General features: G+C 45.7%; 1 non-coding gene and 1 pseudogene across 1 annotated transcript; both read right to left on the bottom strand.

Moving 5' to 3' along the window:
- Window positions 1-7388: 7388 nt before the first annotated feature.
- Window positions 7389-21735, bottom strand: LOC131477945 (KAT8 regulatory NSL complex subunit 2-like; annotated as a pseudogene).
- Window positions 16071-16206, bottom strand: LOC118760133 (small nucleolar RNA SNORA2/SNORA34 family). The gene has a single exon (XR_004996602.2). It is a non-coding gene; the product is annotated as a small nucleolar RNA SNORA2/SNORA34 family (small nucleolar RNA).
- Window positions 21736-22045: the final 310 nt, after the last annotated feature.

Here is a 22045-nt window from a genome sequence, read left to right as displayed (position 1 = left end):
GGGATTGGCAGAAAGGAAAGAATTACTGTTCAATAGGTAGATTCTGTAACGATGGAAATGATGAAAAATTCTGGAAAAGGAGTGGTGATGGCTGCAAACGATATGAATGCTCTTACTGCCAGTCAAGTGTATTGTTTAAAAATGGTTACAGCAGTTAAAACAGTATAAACATACATATATACACACACACACACACACACACACACACGCCACAAAATATGCTTTTTAAAAGAGCATGTTCTGTGCCAAGGCGAAATGGCCTGTGCCAGTAGGGAATGCAGCACCCAACCAGCACACCTCCCACTGGTTTAGGTGAGGGACAAGTGTGTGATGGACAGAGCCGGGAAGAGCTGCAATACTCATTGGTTCCAATGGAGGTCGGAGCTCAGAATAGAACCAACCCAGGGGTTATAACCACCAGCTGATCGGAGCGATGGACTGTGGCAGGCACTGTGCTTACTAGTAGTGCATGTAGGAGCCTGGACTGGGAACACCTCAAACTTTTTTGGGGGATTCCCCTGAACAAAATGGAGGAATCAAAACATTAACCAAGAAAAGACAGAAGATGGAGTAGATCAATCAACCACCTCAGCTATATGTTTGTAGCGAAAAACTGGACAAGGGGAAACTCTAAGATGGACTATGTCAATCAGTGGACTCTGCACCAGCCTCATCGTACCTGTATTGTTGCTGATGATATGCTGGAGCTTCTAATTGACGCTCTGCTGGCTCTCTGCCTTCAAACCTGAGAGGGCCTCCCTAAGAGGCCGTTGAACTTGACTGGACAAGTGGGATGCTGGACTCTGTATGGTGTGAGCTTGTAATTAGGGAATCCCAACGGAACTTGAGCTGTGGTTTTGCATCAAGGTGAAGGAATTCACCATGGGGGAAGGGTTGGGGGTGAAGGGGGGAGAAACCCAGTACCTATGAAATTGTGTCATGTAATACAATGTAATTAATGAATAAATGAATAGGAAAAAAAAAGAGCATGTTCTGGGACCAGCAGAATGGCTGAATTAGCTAATCCCCCCAGGATCCCATATGGTCGCCGGTTTGTTTCCTGGCTGTTCCATTTCCCATCCAGTTTCCTGCTTGTGGCCTGGGGAAGCAGTAAGCATGACCCAAAGCCTTGGGACCCTGAACCTGTGTAGGAGACCCAGAAGATGCTTCAGGCTTCAGACCAGCTCAGCTCCAGCTGTTGCAGCTACTCGGGGAGTGAACCAGCAGAAATATCTTTGTTTCTCCTCCTCTCTGTAAATCTGCCTTTCCAATAAGAATAACTAAATCTTAAAGAGAGCACATACTTCCTGAGACTAACTGCAATCAACATCTAAGTTCACTAGTTGTTCATGTAATATGGAGAATCAGCATAAATGTAAATTAAACATTGTTTAAAACGCTAGGCACCGCAGGACTGCTAACGAGCCACAAAGCCAGCCAGTGAGGAAGGGAAAGACGGGTGAGGAAGAAGGTACCAAAACCTCCAATTCCTCTGAATAACCAACACAGAACTCTCTGATCCTTATGCCTAATATGCTTCAAATGCTGTATTTAAAAAGGCAATATATACTCTAGAGTTCAACTACTTTACTAGAAAAAAAAAAAAGACAATGGATTCTATTCTAGAGTAACTGAACTGGTAATTCCCACTGGGATGCTGGGGTCAACCGACCGCAAGGAACCCATTATTGCTGACCTCTTGAAACCAAACGCTACAGCAAACAACCAGGTTTGCTGGAGGGCCTCCAGGGTATCGTAGAGCCTCAAACAGTGTGTGTATATAAAACTTTCACACCACTACGTTCTAAATGTCTAGGACTAAACTCTCTGTCCCAAGGGTCACAAAACACATCAGGATTTGTAATCCCTGGCCTTTGTGGAGGCCACTTATTTTTTAATAACCTACTTTCATAAGAAACTTGGTTCTAGAAGTGCTTTTGAGCAGAAATTTGTAATCCTCTTTCTCCCCTCTAAAAATTAAAGAATTCTCTTTTAAAAAAAACATTCACATATTTTCATTGGAAAGATTTACAAAGCAAAGGAGAAACAAAGAGAAAGATCTTCCATCTGCTGGTTCACTCCCCAAATGACCACAACGGCCGGAGCTGAGCTGATTCAAAGCCAGGAGCCAGGAGCTTCTTTCAGGTCTCTGATATGGGTGCAGGGTCCCAAAGCTTTGGGCCGTCTTTCACCGCTTTCCCAGACCACAAGCAGGGAGCTGGACAGGAAGTGGGATCAGTGAGGACATGAACCAGCGCCCATATGGGATTCCGATGCTTCCAGGGGAAAATTAGTCAGTTGAGCCATTATGCCAATTCCAAAAAGCATTCTCATTAAAGAACCTACTGGGGCCTGGAGTGGTAGCCTAGTGGCTGAAGTCCTTACCTTGGACACACCAGGATCTTGTCCCAGCTGCCCAGCTCCCTGCTTGTGACCTGGGAAAGCAGTCGAGGACAGCCCAAAGCCTTGGCACCCTGCATCCACATGGGAGACCCAGAGGCAGCTACTGGTTCCTGGCTTCAGATTGGCTCAGCTCCAGCCATGGCAGCCACTTGAGGAGTGAACCATTGGATGGAAGATCTGTCTCTCCTTCTCTCTGTAAATCTGACTTTCCAGTAAAAATACATAAATCTAAAAAGAACTTACTGGTGTAGGTGTTTCAACACCTCGAGTCCCTGCCATTCCATGTCAGAGCACCTGGGGTCAAGGCCTGAACTCTGCTCAACTCCACCTCTCTCTAAAGAGCACCTTGGGAGCAGCACGTGCTGGCTTGTCGGGGGAGGCCGGCCACCCGTGAGATTCAGACCAAACACCTGCTTGCCAGGTTTAGCATGGCCCAGTCAGACGCTGTGGGCACTGAGGGGGTAAGCCAGTAGATGGTAGCTGACTTTCTCTCTTCACCTCAAATAAAGTAGAAAACAAAAGAAGGAAGTAAGCCTATTGGCCTTGAGCTGGGCAATCAAAGCACAAACAGGAGAAAAAGATAGTCACTCTACCTAATGTTCATTGCTAATGTCCTGGAAAATGCAGTACCCTCTACAGAAACCACTATCCGCACCCTGCAGACTGTAAATTGTTTTTCTGCAATTCTTTTAGTATGTGCAATTATATATATAACTTAGAATTTAATAGAAACCAGTGAAGCTAAAGTAATTCAATTAACAAGATGACAAGGACTGAAAATGTCTTCAAAAGGTGATACAGGAAGTTCCTCCCACTGCGTGTACACAGTGCTACATTTCACAAAAATTAACAGTGGAAAAAGAAACCTGAAGGATTAGCAACTGATGTGAGCAGGAACCTCCTGGCTCGCTCGCTCTCTTCTTGCACAGACATGCCTGCCAGCAACACTCACACCTAACAGTAAGCAAAGCGAAGGCACACTGAGGCACACACCCCGACCCAAGCACTCCCTGGAAATTCAGCAAAGGGATCCCCAAAATGCAGTGAGCTCCTACCCAGAGGGCAAGACTTGGCCCCCATGTACAGCACCTAACTTTAAGGTTCCTGGGACTTAACTGTTCACTCGACCTCCACAAGAAAGGGCAGAGGACACTTGCAGGGAAACTCCCAGGGGCTTCACTCAGATGCGAAAAGGGCTCACAGTCAACTCCAAAATCCAAAGTCCAACTTGTCCACCTCACAACAAAGCACCCCAACTTCACCAGGGTCCCTTCCGAGAGCCAACACCCCCAAAAAGTCTAGCTCTGGGAGCAGAGGGGTCCAGCATTCTCTGCTCCCGTCAGAACAGGCAGAGTGGCAGTTCACAGGCATGCAAGCACTTTCAGAGGGCTCGTCCCCAGGACTACAGTGCAGAGGCATGACACGCACAGGCCGTTTCTCCACAGAGCGGCTTCCGGTGCATACGAGCAGCCCACACCTTCACAGCTCTCAAACACCCATCCTGAACGTCCTAGCTCTGTCAACAGGAGGAACCTGGCGGATCTGGGTCTTCCTGGATCCCAGAACAGAGCTTGTCTTAAGGCGTCTGTAAACAGGGAGAACACCCTTGCAACAGTGCAGAAAACATGCTGCTCTCAACTAGCAGAAGCTGGCACTGGGGGCCAGTTCTGTCAAATTAAACCACAGAACCACCTGAAGAGCACATAATCTGGGAGTGGGAGTGGCCTGGGAGGGAAATAGGGGACTCCCCCGTCTTGGGTTACCACCCCCACGGAAGGGCACGAAAACTAGGAAGGAGGATGGGGTGGCTAGACAGTGCCACCCAACAACATCCCTGAAGGCTAGATAGTTGAGCTGGATAGATGGAACAAGGTCTTAATACTCATTGACATGTATGAGAGCAGAAGGGGATATGTGACAGACTGGACTAGTCTGCTACACATGATGGCAGACCAGGGTAGGGGGCGGGCCTGGCTGGGGTTATTGTGGGTCGCTCTGACTAGGCTGGGCTGCAGCCCCAACTGGTTTACACGACGGCCCAGTAAGTGACTGTCAGAACCAGGCTGGACTGCAAACACCCATCAGTTCCAGTGGAAAACAGGGATGGAAGCGGAACCAACCCAGCAACTGCAACCACCAGCTGATAGGGACAATGGACTGTGCCGGACCCTGTGCCTGCTGGTGCATACAGGAATCTGGTATGGGAACACCTCACAGAAAGTTTCTTCTGGGATCCCCCCAATTGAGCTTTCGGTCTCCGAACGCTAAACATCAAATGGCAGAGGACATAACAAGTCAAGCAACTACCTCAGCTATATGTTGGCAATGAAAAGACGGAGCAACTGGAGACTATATGATGGACTCCATCAGTCTGTGGATTTTCCAACGACCACATCGTGCCTGGAGTGGTGAGAGTGGCAGCAATACAGTTCTGTGGAACTAACAAAACCACTCTGCCGGCTCTACCTTCAGATCAGAGATGGCCTCCCCAAGAAACTGATGATCTATGATGGACAACAAGATGCTGGACTTTTTGCCTGGTAGATGCTTGCAATGAAAGAATCTCAACTGAATTTGAACTGTGGTAATGCAACAAGGTGGAGGAATCCACCATGGTGGGGGAGGGTTTGGGGAGGGGTGGGGGGAATCCCAGTGATATGGGACTGTGTCACATAATGCAATGTAATTAATACTAATAATAATAACAATAATGAAAAAAAATGCTGCTCCCATTCAAAACAGCAACCAAAAGCAAACAAAAGTACAGGTAAGTTCAAACACATGAAATTTTTTACATAGATTTCTATCAGTTAAAGTAAAGTAGGGACTGGCATGTGGTAAAGCAGGAAGGTGACCACCTGCCATGTGGTGTCATCTGGAGTCCCAGCTGCTCCACGTCAGGCCAGCTCCTGTGAAGGACCTGGGAAAAGCAGCTGAAGAATGCCAAGTCAACTCAAGGGAGCCCCAGATGAAGCTTCTGGCTCCTGACTGCAGCCATCTGGGAAGTGAACAGTACATGAAAATATTCTCTGTCCCCCATCCCACCTTCTCTTCAACTCTTAAATGAATACAACTTTTAAATGAAAAATTAAAACTAAACATGCATACAAAGATTTAGTGAAAATGCAGGAATATGGACCCAGTGCAATGGCTCAGCTGGCTGATCTTCCCCCCTCCAGCACAGGATCCCACATGGGCACTGGTTCATATCCCGGCTGCTCCACTTCCCTTCCACCCCTGCTTATGGCCTGGGCAATCAGTGGAGTATGGCTCAAAGCCTTGGGACCCCACATCCTTGTGGGAGACCTAGAGGAAGCTCCTGGAGTAAGACGGACTCAGCTCCAGCTGCTGGAGCCACCTGGGGAGTGAAGCAGAATATGGAAGATCTTTGTCTCTCCTCTCCATAGATCTGCCTTTCCAATATCATAATAACAATAATAATAATAATAAAACAGGAATGTTCAGAGATTAAAGTATCAGAATACAAGGAATCTATGTTTATTCTGTTTTAAGATTTATTTATACGTCAGAGCCACAGACACAAAGTGAAGAGACAGAGAAGATTCCCACATTCACTGGATTGGAGCTCAATCCACTGGTGTAACCCCCCCTTCCAATGCCTGCAACCGCAGTGACTAAGCCAGACGCAATCCTGGTTCTCCACACTCAACTCCCTGAATGCCACCTGTTCCTCGGGGCTCCCTGGCAAGAAGCACAAGTAAATAGTTTGAGTCAGAACCCAAACCCAGGTATTCTGAGATGGGATAGGGGAACTGGAACCAATCTTAACCAAATACTGTTTACTCCCTAATGATATCAACAGCCAGGCCACAGCCAGGAGCCTGGAATTCCATGCAGGCTTTCCACGTGGCTGGTAGGGACTTGAGTATTCAAGTCATCAGCTGCTTGCCGTCCCTGCACATCAGCAGAGAACTAACGGGCACTTACATGAGGTAGGTGTCCCAAGCAGCAGCTTAACACACCGCACAACACCAGCTCTTATAATCAATTTTTTTAAAAAGAGAAACTATGGGGGAAATTTTAAGTTAATTTATTCAATATTATTTTGTGTTTCATAAATTACTGCCCTGGTCCATTTTTTTTTTTTTTTTTAGTGACACAGATTTCGCCACCAAAATCTTAAGAATGCCACAACTTATACTAAATTTCCCATTTAGAACTGGGATTTTAAACACATCACAGTCAAATGCAAGACATCTTTGTCACACAATTTAGACATATACAGAAAATGATGCCTAGCGGCTGAAGTCCTCCCCTTGAAAGCGTCGGGATCCCATATAAGTACCGGTTCTTTCCCAGGCCATAAGCAGAGAGCTAGAGGGGAAGTGGGGCTGCCAGGACACGAACTGGCGCCCATTTGGGATCCCAGCACTTGCAAGGCAAGGACTTTAGCCACTAGGATATTGCGCAGGGACAAAGGGGCAGGCTTTTCAAAGTCAGAGTGGTGTACATACTTAGAAAACGTGCGGGCCTGACACAGGTAGCCTAGTGGCTGAAGCCTGCTTTGCATGCCTGAGCTCCCATATGGACGCCGGTTCATATTCCAGCTGCTCCATTTCCCTTCTAGCTCCTGCTTGTGGCCTAGAAAAGCAGTCGAGGACGGCCCAAAGCCTTGGGACCCTGAATTTGCATGGGAGACCAGGGTCTCCTGGCTTCAGATTTCTGGCCACTGTGGCCACTTGGGAAGTAAACCAGTAGATAGGAGATCTTTATCTCTTCTTCTCTCAAGTAATTCTGACTAGCCAATAAAAATAAATAAACCTTTAAAAAAAAGAAGAAGAAAAAAGAGAAAAAAGCAAGCAATCAGACGCAGCTACTTGGGGGGTGAGCCAGCAGACGGAAGATCTTCCTCTCTGCCTCTCCTCTCAGTAAATCTGCCTTTCCAATGAAAATAAACAAATCTTTAAAAAGTAACAAAATTTTTTAAGAAAATTTCTTAAATAGTTGGCAATATCACTGTTGTTCTATTCGGCTAACAGCACAATCTGCATATAACACACCAGAAGTTCAAGCAGCAGCCAGAGCCGAACACAATCATTTCTCAGAGACACAGCAATCTGAAGAGAGCATTTACTACTTTGCCAAATCACAAACTTACATTTTGAGGAGTTACTTCCACAGAAATCAGAATTCATTTCAGCTCCAATCAGAACTCACTCTGGTGACAGCCTAATCTATGACAATCCAACCACCATGTGGCCTTCCCAATTTCCCTCACACTAGCCTCACTTAGTGATTGTCTAAGCGTCAATACCGACAGAGGGGCAGACATTTGGCCTAGCAGTTGCAACACTGCTTACGGGGGAAAGAGAAGGGCACGTTTGGATACTCATGTAGTACCAGCTCCACTCCCAACTCCACTGCCACTAACATACAAGCTGGGAGGCAGCATGTGACATGATGGTTCGGTTGCTTGAGCCCCTGCCACAAAGAAAACTCAAACTGAGTTCTAAGCTCCTGCCAGCAGCCTGGCTCAGCCTGGGCAGCTTGGACCAGGTCCCTAGCTCCCAGCTGGTGGGGCACGTGGCATACAGAACAGCCTATGAGGGAGAAAACGGGCACTCTCTCCCTCTTAAATCCTTTACGGGTTGTTAAAAATTGTCACAAAAAAGGAATAATGTATTCATGCACACGATAAAACAGATTAGCCTTAAAAATACACCAAGTGGGACCCGGCGGCGTGGCCTAGCGGCTAATGTCCTCGCCTTGAAAGCCCCGGGATCCCATATGGGCACCGGTTCTAATCCTGGCAGCTCCACTTCCCATCCAGCTCCCTGCTTGTGGCCTGGGAAAGCAGTTGAGGACCGCCCAATGCATTGGGACCCTGTGCCCACGTGGGAGACCTGGAAGAGGTTCCAGGTTCCCGGCTTCGGATCGGCGCGCACCGGCCCGTTGCGGCTCACTTGGGGAGTGAATCATCGGATGGAGGATCTTCCTCTCTGTCTCTCCTCCTCTCTGTATACCTGGCTGTAATAAAATAAATAAATCTTTTAGATATATATATACCAAACGAAAGAAGCTGGACAAAAAGACCACATATATAGGAAAATTTACATAAACTGTCCAGATTAAACACATTTACAGACAAAAAGACGACTAGGGTTTTGACAGCTGTAGAAGAGGAACAAGCAGTGACTGCTAATAAGCTCTGACTTTCTTCTGTGGGTGATGAAAATGTTCCAACATGAGGTGATGGCTGCATAACTTCATAAATATACGTTAAAATACTACAATTACACAGTTTAAAAGGGCAGACCACGTGACAGCTGAATGTTTTCCCAAAAAAAAGCAGTTTGAAGAAAAAGCAGGATAGGGTAGAACTCCAGCAGCGAGTATGTGAGCGTACAATCAGCCACACATTTGCCACTTCAACCCTCCTGACCACAAAAATCTAGCCTCTTCTCCCCGCTGAGAAAAGGCCCTGTCTGCAGGGCCAAGCAGAAGAGAGCTTCCCTAACTTACATCACTGAACTCCAGCGGCAAACTCTCAGTGGGCGGAAACTCAGAGACACTCAGGTACAGCTCCACGGGGCCGACTTCCAGACCGTCTGTCACTGACAGGACCTGCTCGGGCTTATACATCTGAGGAGGCAACTGCAGGTGCAGTGGGCAGCAGGGATCTTCCAAGAGGCTGACAGGGACTGGCTTGGTGCAGGGAACCTCTTCAGATCCCTGGCAGCATTGGAACAGAACCTGATTCGTGTCCTGACAGATATCTGGTAAAGAATGGTTAAGGAAAATAAAACTGGATCTACCAAAAGTGCAAAATAAGACAGAGTTGTCTATATAAAACTTACAGGAAATACTCTGTTATATATATATATATATATATGTGTGTGTATATATATTACATTCTTTATATATAAAATCAAATGCAATGAACAATTTTCAAAGTTACCTCTCAAAATAACTGTACGTTAACTAGCATGCAGTTGTTGTTCTACCAGTAATGGACTGGTCCCCAATCTCCTTTTCAGGATCCTCACTTAAACCAGAGATACTAACCTTGTTCCCTCTTAGGAAAATGTCTGACCAAATATCAACAGAGCTCCTAGGAAGGTAACAGCCATTCAAAATTATGCTATGACAAAAGCAAATAGCTTCCATAAACCTGGTGCAGCTGAAGACCCAACTTTCTGAGTCTTTATCAGACAAAGGAGACCAGTATGAATTTCCTGGTTCCAGGATTCAGCTTGGCTTGACCCTGCCTGCTGTGGTCATTTGTGGAGTAAACCAGTGGATGGAAGATTTCTCTGCCTCTCCCTCTCTGCAATTTTGCTTTCCAAAAAAAAGGAGAGGAAAGGGGAAAGATAATAAAGTTAAAAAAAAACTTTCACTCTATTGTAATTGTAATTCTTAAAATCAAATAAACTTTCTTGAGGTCAGTACTAATGGCACAGCAGGTATAACTACCACTGATAATGCTGGCATCCCATTGGGCACTGGTTCAAGTCCCGACTGCTCCACTTCCAATCCAGCTCCCCGATAACGTGCCTAGGAAAGCAGATGGCCCATGTCCTTGTGACTCAACACCCCTGTGAGATCCAGATGGAATTCAAGGTACCCAGCTTGAGCCTGGCTCAGCCCAAGCAGTTGCAGCCATTTGGGGAGTGAACCAGAAATGAAAGACTTCCCTCTTCTCTTCTCCCTACCTCTGTAATTGTCCTACATGTAAATAGATAAATTAACCTTTTTTTTTTTTTTTCCTTAAAAACGCCTTCTTGAATGAAGCTATTTCTTTCAACCCACATTGGGAGCTAACTAATCACCCGAGCAGGATTTCACCGTGACGCACGGCTGACACTGTGAAGCAGGGAACCGCCTGCTGGATGGAGGTTGTTGCCAGCCTCCCTGCTCACCACCTCTGAGGAGCCCCCACCCGACTTAGGATAACCAAAACTTTCTCCACGCAGCCAAGCAGAAGAAAAAATTCCCCCAAGTTGGCAATCATTAAAACAGCAGTAGCCAGCACAGGATAATCATTCAGTAAACATGAATTTAGGGGCTGGCACAGCGTGTTAAGCTGCCCTCTGCAATACCATATCCTATATCAGCTTGCAAATTCAAGTCCTAGTTACTCCACTTCTTATCCAACTCTATGTTAATGGGCCAGGGATGCCAGCAGAAGACGAGATCTGTGCTCAGGGCTCTGCTCCCCATGTGAGATCAAGATGGAGTTCCACTCTCCAGGCTTAGGCCTAGACCAGCCCTGACCACAGCGGGGGGGGAGTGAACCAGCACATGGCAGATAACAACCTCACTGTGTCTCCCTCTCATGTTGCCTTCAGTAAAGAAACCTTTTTTAAAAACACATATAGGGGGGCCCGGCGGCATGGCCTAGCAGCTAAAGTCCTCGCCTTGAAAAGCTTAGAAACAGACAGGAAACGGTCAGCGGGGATGCACTTATAACTCACTGGGTGGGACACAAAGATTAGTTACTCCTCACTGGGGTATGGATGATTTCTCTGCACATCCTTCCTAAACATGCTCACCTAAACAGTTGAAATATATCCTGTTAGAATTATAGAGTTAGGTCCCGGCGGCGTGGCCTAGCGGCTAAAGTCCTCGCCTTGAAAGCCCCGGGATCCCATATGGCAGCCGATTCTAGTCCCAGCAGCTCCACTTCCCATCCAGCTCCCTGCTTGTGGCCTGGGAAAGCAGGAGAGGAAGGCCCAAGGCTTTGGGACCCTGTGCCCGTGTGGGAGACCCAGAGGGGGTTCCTGGTTCCCAGCTTCGGATCGGCGCAGCACCGGCCAGTTGCGGCTCACTTGGGGAGTGAAGCATCGGACGGAAGATCTTCCTCTCTGTCTTTCCTCCTCTCTGTATATCTGGCTTTCCAATAATAGAAAAATGTTAAAAAAAAAAAAAAGAATTATAGAGTTAAACCACCTGAAAAACAGCCAGGTTCAGCGAAAACATGCTTCAGTGCTATCAACTGCTAAAGACTAAAATTAAAATAGGCATGAGACAGCTGAATAGCAATCTATAGCCATTTTAAGGTGTATAGAACACGGTTGAATATAAACCAAAATTGACATGTCTATGAAGAAGTCACAAGCTGTGGTTGGGAACCTGCATTTTCCTAGTAACATATTAGTTAATCAATAGCATGTCAATTAATGTCACAATGTTGTAAATGGTTGGAAATATTATGTTGGGGCTTTTAATTGATTGGGATGATACTCTGCCGGCTCTACCTTCAGACCAGAGATAGTCTCACCAGCAAACCATTGAACTTACCAGGACAATAAGATGCTTGACTTTATGCTTGGTAAACACCTCCAATGAAAGAATGTCAACTGAATTTGAACTATGGAAATGCAAACAGGTGGAGCAATCCGCCTTGGGGGGAGGGTAGTGGGAGGGGCGGGGGGGAATCCCAGTGCATGAAAAATGTATCACATAATGCAATGTAATTAATTTTAAAAAAAATGAAATGCAATAAAAATATGTTTTAAAAAAAAAAAGTCCTCGCCTTGAACGCCCCGGGATCCCATATGGACGCCGGTTCTAATCCCGGCGGCTCCACTTCCCATCCAGCTCCCTGCTTGTGGCCTGGGAAAGCAGTTGAGGATGGCCCAATGCATTGGGACCCTGTACCCGTGTGGGAGACCCAGAAGAGGTTCCTGGTTCCCGGCTTCGGATCAGCGCAGCACCAGCCATTGCGGCTCACTTGGGGAGTGAATCATCGGACGGAAGATCTTCCTCTCTGTCTCTCCTCTCTGTATATCTGACTTTGTAATAAAATAAATAAATCTTTAAAAAAACAAACAAACAAAAAAACACATATGGGGGCCAGGAGTTGTGGCCTAGCGGCTAAAGTCCTCAACTTAACACCCCAGTATCCCATACGGGCACCGGTTCTAATCCCAGCAGCTCCACTTCCCATCCAGCTCCCTGCTTGTGGCCTGGGAAAGCAGTCGAGGACAGCCCAAAGCCTTGGGACCCTGCACTTGTGTGGGAGGCCTGGAGGAAGCTCCTGGCTCCTGGCTTCTGGCTTCGGATCGGCTCAGCATTGGCCGTTGTGGTCATTTCAGGAGTGAATCATCGGACGGAAGATCTTCCTCTCTGTCTCTCCTCATCTCTGTATATCTGACTTTGCAATAAAAATAAATAAGTCTTCAAACAAATAAATAAAAACACATATGAATCTAATGAGAATACTCAGATTTATACTTTATACTCCTAAGAAAATCTAAGGATTGGGCCCAGCATGACCACTCAACTGACTAATTCCCCACTGTAAGCACTGGGATCCCATATGGGTACCAGTGCATGTCCCTGCTGCTCCACTTCCCATCCAGCTCCCTGCTTGTGGCCTGGGAAAGCAGTGGAGGATGGCCCAAAGCCTTGGAACCCTGCACCTGTGTGGGAGACCCAAAAGAAGTTTCAATATTCGGCTTTAGACTGGCTCAGTTTCAGCCCCATGGCCATATGGGGAGTGAATCCATCAGCAGACAGAAGATCAAAGATTTTTCTCTGCCTCTCTTAAAATCTGCCTTTCCAATGATAAATTAAAAAGAAATCTAAGGCTTATCTAGTATACTTAACAAGCCAATCTTATTTAGATCATTTACAATCTTAATCCACTAAACTGTTTCAATCTCAACTTTCTCATGCATTGAAAGAACTTCCACAAAAGCCTTTTAATACAACAGCCTAAAAACCCGTTCTCCATCTCCCTCTCTGCCTCCTCCCCTTTCAGAGGAAGACACCGAGACACAAGGAAGGGAAGAACTGACCTACAACTAAGAGTCTGGAGCCTTCCCTCTCAGTCCAGCACGGTCTCCATCAGACCGGAATATATCCAGGTCCCCACTGGCAGTCCATCTTTCTCTGGGATAAGGACTGAAGGAAGGGTAAGTGACTTAGGCAACTATGATTGGAAGAGTATAAAAGGAAAAGAAAAATAAAAAAAACACTTCCTTTCTCAAGTACTGTTATCAACTTTGTTTTTGAAAATGTTTACAGCCTAGTCAACGATTTCAGTATTACAAGAAATGTTTAACTTACAATGTGTAGACTTTTTTCCCCCTTTATAAAATTCAAGCTCACCTAAAAAAACCTAGAAAGCATTTTAAAAAAAGATTATTCATTTAAATATAATCATATGTATGTAACATTCTTTCTCTATGAAATTCCATATTTTTTTTGCTACCATTTTACTGCAATTGATAAATTGCTAATATAGCCGAAAATATTCCACATTATACTATGGCATGATTTATTTACTCTTCCACACCTCTAAAAGTAATAAGATTGCCTCTAGTTGGAAGAATATTTTATATAAAAATATTGATCTACAAACGATTATCATCTTAAATTCTCATTGGTACTGTATACTTAAAAACTGCATTTCAGAGACTGTCATATGTAGTAACATGTCATTTAACTTCATGGCCTTGTAAATTTCTATTTCTCTTTCTAATGTTGATTTTGTATTATGACTTTTCATTTAAGGAGATGTACAGTAGCTGTGTAATGGAGACTAACATCCAGATGTGAGGATGCAGTGTGGCATGCATTTCTGCTTCCAGACAAAGATAGACTTACAATGAAACTGTTTACTATATCTTGACAATAGGATGCTGGACTCTCTGCCATTGTCCATGCCTGCAATGATGGACATAAGACTGAGTATGAAAAACTATAGGTTAATAATGATATAGAGGAACTTGGTGGGGGGGAGGGACTTGGGGAGGGGATAAGGGAATATGGAGCTGTATCATAAAATGATAGCAATTATAAGAATAAGATGTAAAGAAAAAAACCTGCATTTCAAATAGCTCGCAGCAATGTACAGTCCCACCGGCAGTCTCACCTACCCTATCTTTGAAATCCACTCACTGAAATGGAATCTGGTTGCAGGTATTTGTTTAGTGAAGATGCCTGCATCCCCTTATCAGAGCAACTAACAATCCCAGCTTTAATTCTGATTCCAGCTTCCAGCTAAAATGCATCTGGAGGGAGGTAGGCACTGTGGCATAGCAGAAAAGCATGCAGGCATCCCATCGGAGCGCTGGTTCGAGTCTCAGCTACCACACTTCCAATCCAGCTCTCTGGTGAGGCAGTGGAGATGGCCCCTTGGGCCCCTGCACCTACACAGGAGACCCAAGAAGCTCCTGGCTCCAGCCTAGTGAAGCTCCAGCCACTGAAACCAGCTGGGGAGTAATTGCAGCAGATGCAAGAGCTCCTGGTACTTCTGCGTTTAAAAAAAAGCACCCCCTGGGAAGCTTCATTTTCAGCTCCAGTAGCTGAGCCCTGCCACCCACGTGGGAGACTCAGGCTGTTCCAGGTCCCTGACTGGCCTCAGCCCAGCCCTGTCCATTTTAGGCACTGGAGGAGTGAACAGTAGATGGGAGCTCTTTTTTTTTTTAAGATGTATTTATTCATTTGAAAGGCACAGTTACAGGGAGAGAAACAGAGACAGCTTCTATTCCTGGTTCACTCCCCAAATGACCCCAAAAGCCAGGTTGAACCAGGCCAAAGCCAAGAATTCAATCCAGGACTCCACGGGCAGCAAGGGCCCAAGCATTTAAGCCATGTCACTGCTTGCCTACACACATGGCAGAACACTGGATCAGCAGTGCAGCTGGGATGTGGGCGATGGACTGAGCCGGACTCCAGGAATGCAACACATGGAGTGACAGTTTTGATCCCAAGTACTCAGCACCCAGTTCAGCCCTGCTAGCAGGCCTGGGCGGGTATCAAAGCACACCTTCCCTGTCCCAAAAGGGACAGGAGACCCACAACGGGGGTTTCTGGCCCAGACCTGGTTGCTGCAGCCATTTCAGGGGTGAAACCACCAAATGTAAACGCAAAGTATCTTTTACTCTCTTTCCCTTTCTCTGCTGTTCTACCTTTCAAACAAATAGATCAGAAGGAAAAAAAAAATGCACTTCACAGTCCAACACACAACTAAACAACTTTTCAACCCAATGTAAATATAGTTCTAGAGTAGAATCAAGAACCATTAAAGACAAATTAACTATAAGAAAAAGCAGCAGGGCCCGGCGGCATAGACTAACAGCTAAAGTCCTCGCCTTGAATGCCCCGGGATCACATATGGGCACCGGTTCTAATCCCGGCAGCTCCACTTCCCATCCAGCTCCCTGCTTGTGGCCTGGGAAAGCAGTCGAGGATGGCCCAAGGCCTTGGGACCCTGTACCCGCATGGGAGACCCAGAAGAGCTCCTGGCTCCTGGCTTTGGATTGGCTCGGCTCCAGCCATTGCAGGTGCTTGGGGAGTGAACCATCGAACAGAAGATCTTCCCGTTTTTCCTCCTCTGTACATCCGCCTTTCCAAAAAAAATAATAATTAAAATAATAAATAAATCTTAAAAAAAAAAAGAAAAGGCAGCAGCTCGATTTTTGAAATATTGTGTCTAATTTAAATGAAATTTAAAACATACAAGTAAGGGTCCTGATCATACAAAAGGATGACATTCAAAGCCCACAATGTATGATCATCCTTCTGTTTTCAGTGGAAAATTCACTGTAACATTTTTTTGGTAATAGTAATTTTAACAGCCTTTTAACTCTAAAATGAACAAGTTAAACCAAGAATCCAGAGATACATATAAACCTTTAGAATCCACATCCTAAAACTAAAAATAAACATTAACCCACACCTATCATCCACAGTTCTGATGTTTCTTCTCAATGAATTGACCATTACAGTTGTGCAGTTCTGAAATGGTCAACAGGCCAGATAAGACATTTCTTTAGTCTCCTGCTTGAAACCAACAGCTTCAGCAAACTGTTGGTCTTGATTCAGGGCCAAGGCAAAGCCTTTCAATAAGCAAACTACACAGAGATTCCCAGCGGCTCCCAGTCCAGCCAGCAAATGGGAGTCTCAACATATTGAAAGGATACGAGTAAGGCAGTGTCTGGTCATTGGAAGGGACTGATTGGAACAACGCACGCCATCCACAAAGGCCAAGCACCTCTAACTGGAACGCGTTGTATGAGCCTAAAAATGGAAAAAACAGGAACTCATAAAAGAACATATAACTAACCGTGATGAAAATATTCACCTACAAAGCATTTCCTTATTGGTTACTTTCAACCTCTACAAATTCACCAGTCTTACACACACACACACACACACACACACACACACACACACAATTAATATTGGGCACTTGGCACAGCAATTCTATCACCTTCTGGGTTTCCTACATCTCCTACTGTAGTGCCTAGGTCTGAGTCCCCACTCTATCCACACTAGCTTTCTGCTAATTTGTCCCTCGGAGCGCGCAGCCGACCTTAGCGCTTGGGTCCCTGTCGCCCACATGGGCGACACAGCGGGGTCTGGCGCTTGGTTTCGGTCTGGTCCAGCAGAGCGTGTCGCAAGAACGTGGGGAATCGATCAGCAGGTGACAATCTCTACCTTTTTTTCTTTCTACCTTTCAAACAAAATGAAAATGACCTTTTTTTAAACTACAAAATTGAGTGATCTCTTCTTCCTGCAAAACCTTACTCTCCTTACATTCAGCTGCTCCTGTTCTATCTCCTGGCTTTCTAAAACTGCCAAGCAAGAGAGTTTTAACCTATGCCTACATCTGAACTGAGGACTAGGTAAACCAAAGAACTATCCCAAGTCATAAAATTGTAGATAGCCATCTGTGCCAGGCCTGGATACCATGTTCTAACAACTATCCTAATTTTGTAAAGAAGCTGAATGTATATACCTTCGAGCATCAGTGTGGAATAGCTGGCTGTTGAACAGCACCCAATGAGTCATCTGCTCTGTCCTCACCATGGCAACCACAGGTGGAACTCAAAACTCAGAAATCCACAGACCAAACTGACAAACTTTGATGTGCCACAGATGTTATGAATATCAAAACGGTCCTTAGCAGGAAAACAAAGCTCCGCCAGCCCTGCCCAGAAGGCATGTGCTTACCTGCTGAGCAGCTCCTTCTGTGGCGAGCATCCTGCCCTCCTTCAGCTGCCTGTGCAGCAGCGCCGCCACACCATAGCGCTGGCGGTAGCGCCGGAGACATTTCAACCATTTCAAATTCTCTGGTTCTTTGGCCAAAAGTCCCTCTTGGCCAGTTAGAAGACTACCACCTGGGGAGTCACAAGAGCCAAGATCTCCATCAAGGATTGACCTCCAGATCAACAAGTAAACAGGAAAAGCTTTGGCTGTCAAGATTAGAATTTAAAAAGCAAACTGTCTTCTAAACCACATACTGTGATGGAAATAAGTCCAATTACTCGCCAACCCACTTGCTGGACCCGTAACAGCTGTTACAAGGACAGGAAACTTGCCTAGAGCCTCGTGTTCCACCTTGCGGTTATGCAGGTCATGGCATTTCTTCTCCTTGAGCAGATGCTGAAGTCGCTTAAACTGATCAATGTATCAAGATTGTAAATGGATTAACTTCTCACGCATAATCAGGGCCACTTCTTCTGCTGTGTAGACACCAGTGTGTCTGGAATGAAAAATTCAGCAAAGTATAATAACAGGCTTAGGAGCCAGTTCCACAGGGTATCAGGCTAAGCCACCGCTGGTAAGCCCAGCATGCCGCCCTCAGTCCTGGCTGCTCAGCTTTCAGCCCAGCTCCCTGACAGCGTCCACTGGAAAGCAGCACAAAACAGACCAAAACATTTCCAGCTCTGCTACCCATGTGCAAGGCCTGGACAGAGTTCACGGCTTTTGACTGGCCCAACCATGGCGACTGCAGCTGTTTGGGGAATAAGCCAGCAGATGTAACATCTCTTTCTTTGTATCTCTGCCTTTCAAATAAATAAATCTCTAAAAAATAACTTTAAGAAAGCGAGGATGTAATAAACATTCATTTTTTTCTAATACACAACTTGTACTGCTTTAATGATTTAATAATCATCAGTCATAACCTTCTAAAACATTTCTACTAAATATCTTTAGTATGTTAGTATATTTTAATTAAAGTAAAAAAAGACATCAACAACAAATACCTATAACTTTTTAAAAGCATATTCAGATACTGCAACTCAAACAGTCCCATATATACATACTGTCCCCAGCTCATTTTCTTGATACTATTTCCAAAATTCAACACCCCAAGTTAATCTTTAATTGCCAATTTAAAACAGTCCATATCAACTTTAAGCTTTGCTGCCAATTCCAAACAGGAACTCATGGCATGCTAATAACTAGTGGAATACACATGATGAACAGAACTAAACTCAGGAGTGAAGGGCCTCGTCAACGAAACTAATCCTCCTCCTACAAGCACCAGCATCCAAAACGAGCACCAGCTGGTGTTCCAGTTGCTCCCCTTCCCATCAGCTCCCTGTCTGTGGCCTGGAAAAACAGTGGAGGATGGTTCCCAAGTCCTAGAGACCCTGCTCCGGTGTGGGAGACCTGGAAGAAACTCCTAACTCCTGGCTGCGATGGCCATTGCAGCCACTTGGAGAGCAAACCAGCAGACATATCTTTCTCTCTGTCTCTCCTCTCTGTATTATGCCTTTCTGATAAATAATACTAATTTTCAAAACCAGGGCTGAAAGTAGTATTTTGCCAAAAAAAGTTGTTTATAACTTTTTACAAACAGGAGGGGGCCAGCACTGTGGCACAGCACGTGAAGACACCGCTTAACAATGCTGGCATCCCACGCAGGAGTGTCAACTCAACTCGCTGCAAGTGACCCTGGAAAAGCAGGTGCCTGGGACTCTACGACCCTCAAGGAAGGCCTGGACAGAGATTCAGGGTCCTAGTTTTGGCCTGCAGCTGCAACCACTTGGGGAGCAAACCAGAGGATACAACACCCTCTCTCTGTCCCTCTAATTACATCTTTCAAATAGTAAAATCTTTTTTACAAAACTGGTCCCATTGATGACAATGATACTGGCAAAGAAGATGTAAACTCCTAGTGAAAAGAATTTAATTAAATGAATTAAAGAATTAATTAAATTTAATTAAATTCCCATACATTACATGCTAATAATGTCACTACACTAATTTATAACATTTAATGACTCGATGTACATCCCTAATTGTGCATATACTTAATCGGCATTTTTTTTTTACTGGATAAGCCCATTGGGAATATGAAGTAAAGTCTTGTATTAGCTGCCTATCAGTTAATATTTGGCGCTGGGACCAGTGTGGTAGTCTAGTGGCTAAAGTCTTTGCCTTGCACAACCTGGGATCCCATATGCACACTGATTCCTATACCAACTGTTCCACTTCCCAACCAGCTCCCTCCTGGTGGCCTGGGAAAGCAGCCGAGGACGGCCCAAGGCCTTGGGGCCCTGCACCCACATGGAAGAGCTGGAAGAAGCTCCTGGCTTCAGATCAGCGCAGCTGTGTCTGTTGCAGCCACTTGGGGAGTGAGGCAATGGGAAAAAGATCATTTAGCCTTCTCTCTGTAAATCTGCCTTTCCAATAAAAATAAATATTAAAAAAAATCTGGGGCTTTATTTTCCCTTTTGAGTATCTTTCAGGAGAGACTAATACCAACTACCTAGTCTTTTTGGCATTTCTTTTTCTCATAAAATTAACTGGTATTCTGGATTATATAGCATTCTTAGGAATTAATCTGTCTGAGTGCATGCTCTAGAGATTAAGTCATTCGGACAAAATCAAATTTCGGAATCTTCCAAGCTGAGTTGATTTACTGTATGAAAGATCAACTAATGAATCCACGGAGGATACGGGTCCTTAAAGCAAATATGGCCATTTAGAATAGTAACAGAGACAAAAACAGAAGGTGTATGTTTGGTGTGAGCTATATTGTTACAAAATGCCAACAGGAAACATTCTCTTTCAAACAACATACATGGACTTTGCAAAACAGAACTTCCTGGATGGCTGATAACCCTAAGATTACTCAACAGATGAACAAAATTATTCTACACAGAATACGTAACTTGAGGGCATTGTGGCAGAGGGTCAAGCTGCCACTTACCCCACGGGCATCCCACATCAGGGCCAGCCCCGGCCGTGTACGTGCCTGGGAAGGCAGCAGACGGTGACCTGGCCCTTCATGCAGGAACTCCTCAATTTGGCATGGCCCAGACCTGACTGTAACAGCAACCTAGTGAGTAAACCACTAGACGAATACCTCTCTCCCTCCCTTCCTTCTAGCCTCTTTGTTTCTCAACTGGTCTCTCAAAAAATAGATATTTTTAAAAACGGAAAGAAAATGTAATCAGGGTCAGGCATGTGGTACAGTAGTTAAAACCCCTGAATCCCATCTCTGAGTGCCTGGCTCCATCCTTGAGTCTAGCTTCAGCGAACTTGGATCCCCGCCACCCACCTCAGACACCAGGATCAAGGATCAGCTTCAGCCTGGCCCAAGCCCAGCTACCGCAGGAGTATTAAGACAGGGAGAGCTCCAGCTCAGGCTCCCAAATGAAAACAAAACAAAAATCCAGAAGTACAAAGTTTTGCAAACGAAGCAGTTATTCAAGTGCAATTGGATTATCATCCCCGAGGTTTAGGCCCGGTAGCTGTTCACCCTCATTTTGTCTTCTCTAACTGGGCTAAAGAATTTCTCAATCCACCTCCCACTCCCACGGTCCAAGAAATTTCAGAATTTTTTGTGTGTGTGTTCACATCTTTTTCTAAATTACAAAACTTTTGAAAAGCAAATTACATCCTGCCTTGAGGCAAACCAGTGATGAACCCCACGGCACCTTTAAGACACTATCATTGCTCACAAAATTCGTCTTCTCCCCTGCTGGTGTGATTGCTCCATTAACATCATGCAGTGCTACAGACCACACACTACCTGCACAAAGTAGTCAAAAGTTTTACGTGGAGTTTCAACTTACTTTAGGGGATCTTCTTGATCACTGTCTATGCTATCAGCTTCACTGTCAGGGTCACCTCTCCAGTCTGATCCACAGTAATGGCTTCCTGCTCCCCATCACTCCAGCTGTCTTCCTCTGAGGCAAGGAAGAGAGAGCAGCCATTAAGACTTCCCACCTCCGTAACTCCACCACACAGAGCCAGAGTACTCGATACAGCCACCCAAGACAGAGGCGCCAGCAATCAGAAACACTTCAAAACACAGGCAGGGAAGATGACTTACAACTCAAGAGGGAAAAAAGTCAACTGAAAGGGATTATTTCCTGAAATAACCTAGCGAAGGTGTTAAGCATAACAACAGTAATGAAGGAAGAGGTCACCAAAAGCAACGAAACAATCCTGGAATTCTCACCCAATTCCCAAGAACGGTGCTAAACCAAAGGGCAGTCCACTCTTCATCTTACCCAGGATACGGATGGCTTCGCTGCGGCTACTTTCTGGAGCCTGGGAGCCCAGCTCTGAGTTAGCATACAAGCTCAGCTGGCACAGGAGTGCTCTGTGTGTCATTCTGTCTCTCACATAAATAAATACACAGACCGGCCTCTTAGTTCCATTTTCCTAACAGGGACTGAGAGTTCAGGGTCTCGTGTCTCCCAGGCCCCATCCTGCCAAGCTTGGATATTGCTGGTACGTGTGGGGAGTGGCAGAGCCCGGCTGCAAGGTATGGGGGTTGGGGAACCCGAGGGGCGGAGTCTCGGCAGGTGAAGGCCCAGGGGGCGGGGCCTTGGCAGGTGCAGGCAGGTGTGGCCCAGTGGGAGGAGCCTCAGCAGGTGCAGGCAGGTGTGGCCCAGGGGGCAGAGCCTCGGCAGGGGCAGGC

Source organism: Ochotona princeps, chromosome 9, assembly GCF_030435755.1.
Source record: "Ochotona princeps isolate mOchPri1 chromosome 9, mOchPri1.hap1, whole genome shotgun sequence".
Taxonomy (NCBI): domain Eukaryota; kingdom Metazoa; phylum Chordata; class Mammalia; order Lagomorpha; family Ochotonidae; genus Ochotona; species Ochotona princeps.
Note: the sequence above shows the minus strand (reverse complement) of the source record. Positions and strands in the feature narration are given on the sequence as shown.